The sequence below is a fragment of the Vigna angularis genome, chromosome 1 (genome assembly GCF_016808095.1).
Source record: "Vigna angularis cultivar LongXiaoDou No.4 chromosome 1, ASM1680809v1, whole genome shotgun sequence".
NCBI lineage: Eukaryota > Viridiplantae > Streptophyta > Magnoliopsida > Fabales > Fabaceae > Vigna > Vigna angularis.
In genome coordinates this window covers 24059097-24063315 of record NC_068970.1, presented here as the reverse complement: position 1 = coordinate 24063315, position 4219 = coordinate 24059097, and positions in this window count along the sequence as shown.

Genomic DNA, 4219 nt, shown 5'->3' with positions numbered 1-4219 from the left:
TACATGCAACATATGACCATGTTAATAACGTGGAGGTGCATCATGTTGATGTAATGTAGTTGGTTTGTTTAAACTTGCTGGAAAACAAAATAATGTTTTTAATGGCCATGAATCTCTACGTGGGCATACATTGTTGATGGTAACTCCCTTGCATGAGTGGTAATTAAAGGAACAATGACAAGATCACTTTGTTTCTAATAATGTTGTCAAAATATGTTGAAACCCATGATCTAACCCGGCCTATCGCGAGTTTGGGCCACGTTGGGTTAAAACAAAGTTTAAAATTTTGATACATACCAATTTTGAACCTGGCTCATTAAGAACCTAGCTCACCCTGATGAGCTCTGTTGGCTCATAAACTTACCTAATTTTTCTAACAAATATTTTTTGTTGGATTAATCATTTTACAAAATATTGAAATTGAGGCTTGCATGAAATTATTTTTGTATAGAATTATGAGGAAACATGAAAAATCCACAAATCTATATTTAGTAACTCAAATTTTATGCAGAAACAAATTTGAATCTCTATGAAACCATTAAAAATTTTGTTGATAAGATTTTGTGATATCTTGTTTGGAATGATATCTTATGTTTGATTCATCATAAATCTAATTTAAGACTTTTCCTCTTTATTTAGATTTGAATTAGAAAACTTTTTAATTGAAAAAAAGAACTTGTAATTAAGTGAGTGAGTGAGTCAACCCATTTAATCTATCAACTTGTGGTGGACTGGGTCAAGTTTGAATTTTTCTAATTCAATAATAAGTAAGCTAAGTTAAGTTGAGTCACTAAATGATCAATCCATGGTGAATCGAAGTAGATCGAGTTAGGTGGCTCGTTTTGATAGCATTAGTTTGTTTCTAGTGATCCTTATTAGTGAAAATGAAAAAAAATTCATAACTTTGCTCAAAGAAGTGCATGTTGAGATGGTGAAAAACTTGAAATGTTTTTTGAGTAACGATTTGGACAATCTGAAATATGTTTTTAAATATTTAAGAACATATTTTAGATTGAACAATTTAAATGACATTGATTTGAAAACACGTCATTGAGCTGCTATGGGAGAATAAAAATCTTCTTTATTTGCTTCTCCTAACAATCACTTTGGATTATGTGCTTAGAATGAAGGTAGAGGAGATGAAGATAATGTTGGTTTATTCATAGTTGTTGTGCGAAGATAATTAAGATGAAAATGGCAATTTGTGAGGAAGATGATGTACATGGAAAAAGGAGACAGAAGGCAAAGAGAGAGAGGTGGAGCGCCCGAAGAAGGAGAAAAGAAGTTTAGGAATTTTAATATATTTTATTATAGAATAATATATTTTAGGGAGGTGCAGAAAGAAGAAAGGGAGTTGCATGAAGAAATGGCCTTCTTGTTAACACATATGTGAAGCTTTCAGACTTGGGCCTTTAGGTTCTGCAAACTGGGCTACAGGCCCTTAATCACTGACAAAGGTTATTTCCCCTATCTTCATACAGGCCTGGTGTGCAAACAAAAAAAACTAAAGGCCATGTATCAGTCTAAGAGTGATGCTTATAGTTTTATAGTTTTAGGGGTGTCATTGCTTTGGTTCTTTGATGCAGGAAGAAGAAAAAAGGTAAAAGTCGAGTTTATGGTAGGAGTTTGACACAAAATCAAGGGTTTGTGAAGATAAACTTGCCCATAAATATTTTTACAATATTTTTTTATAAATTAAAATTAATTTATATATAGATATTTTCTTCGCAAATACTCTTGTTATAAAAAAGTAAATATATAGGTTAAAACTAGCTTCTGGATAACTTAAAAACTCAGTTTTGTCAGTTAAGTTATTATAAAAGAATATTTACAAAATAGTGTAGTTAACTTTAGTTTATGAAAAAATTATTTTATTTTATTTTTCTTAAAAGTTTTTATATAAGAATTTATCACCTAATTTATTATAGACATGATTTATTAATACAAGAAGTTAATATAAATAAAATGGAAGATTCAGGTTAAGAATAGTTCATTTATCTTATACGTAGAGTAGGTCAATTATCAATCAAAGATAAAATTAATGTACAAAAGTTATCACATAACCTTAAAACCTATTATTCTTTACACATTTAAAATTTAAATTATAATATTTATTTTTTCAAAAACTCAATTACGAGATTGCTATTCATTTAATCACCGAATTCACTATTTACCCTAAGTTTTAATTCAAAGGTTCCCAAGTTTTTCAATTCAAAAGAGGCCATAATTCAACCACTAGTTATTAAAATAGTCTAATTTCAAAAGTTGGCCTCCAAATATGAAAATAGCAAGTTGGAGCTTGGTGTTTTCAAACGAACCAACATAAAATTGAAAAACATGGATCAATTTGTGGCTCCTCATCAACATGATGATGTTACATTTGCATATAGAGGTGTCATTTGAGCCCCTGGTCCATGGGTTGATCCTAACCCCTTCTAAAATCAAGCCCCAATTTTCTAGCCCCCTTAATAGGGGGTTTTTTAAAAGCCCCAACCCCTAAAGCCCCACATAAAGTGAGTTGGGGTAGGGTTAGGATAGGGCTAGCCCCAAAACTAAATTAATTCACTTTTAATGTTTTTTTAGTTATTTCTTTTATTTACTTTACAAATTCAATAATTTTCAAAATTTACATGATATTTAATATCTTTTTAATTAAATATAAATGTATAAATATTGATTTTATAAAAACTTATTTAAAATAATTTTTTAATTATAAGTATATTTTAAATATATAATTTTATTATTTTGGAAAGTTAAAAAAGAAAATTTTTATTATTATTTTTATTTAAAAGAAAATGAAAAAAATTTCAAAAAAGAAATTATAAAAGTAACACAGTTGAAAATTTGATTTTTCAATAATCGAATTCTGATATCTATATAAATATTTGAAATATTAATTATGAATAGATTTTAAATTCAAATCTACTGATTGGATGAATTTTTAATATCGGTGTAAAATTTTTATTTTTTATAGTTTGTCATATAAAATTCTTTTGTTGAATGTTTTGTATAGATATATATACATTAAAAAATTAAACCACAAACTTTGTAAAGTTTAAAATTAATTTTGACGTAATAAAATAACTAACTTTTTAGTGAAAATCCTTGTTAGGCAAAATTCTTATAAATATCATATATGTTAGTATACAAGATCTAGATGTAATCCTAGTGGTTATAAAATCATATTTTTTTTCTAACCTTTTAGATTAAATTAATATTTTAAAATCATACTTATCTTTATCCAACAAAGATAGTTTTTATTGAATTATTTATCATAATTGAGCCGATTGTAATAAAAAATAATTAAATAATAGATACAATATTTTAACATAAATATAATATTATAATTTATAATACTAAAATTAAAATTATTATTGTATTTAATTATTAACATATAAAATAAATAATAATTATAATAATAAATAAATTACATCAATGTCTCTTAATAAGAAACTAATAACTAAGACAAATGAATATAATATAAAATATATGAAAAAGACATAAAAATATATAAATTGATGTAAATGACTAAATTATACGTTTCATAAATTTTTTTTAAAAGAATTATATAACTTTGTAAATAATAAATATTAATTTTATTAAATTTGGAAAATTAAAAAAGTTAAAAAGTTATTAAGTCAAAATTTTAACATGTTCACACCAATTAAAAATAATGTAATTTTGATCACAAATTTTAATCGAATGATATTGATTTAAACTAGTGACAAAATAGATTACCATCTATAAATAAATTCGTTAGTCCATCAAAAACTTTTAAACCTATTTTATGTGGATATCTCTAAACCGTCAAATTTACAAACCAAAATTAAGAAACCAAAATTAAGATGAAAAAATTATCAAAACAAAATTTGGAAATTAAGGAATAATTGTATAAAAGCATTATTATTAAAATAATTAATATAGAAACAGTTATGAAGTAGAAAATTAATTTTATTGGTAAAAAAATATAATTATGCATGAATCAATTATGGTTATAAGTTATTACTAACAAAGATAAAATGAAAGCTGGATAAAAAATACACATGATTTGTGATTACTTGTATGATGATATTATGTTTCTGGACGTTAAATTTTGTAAAAAGGAAAGCTCATGGACTGGCCCTGGCCTATAGGGCTTTAGGGGTTTTTAGCCCTGTGGGCTTTTTTAATAAAGAGTTATTTTGGCCCTGTGGACTTTTTTGGCCCCAACCCACATGGA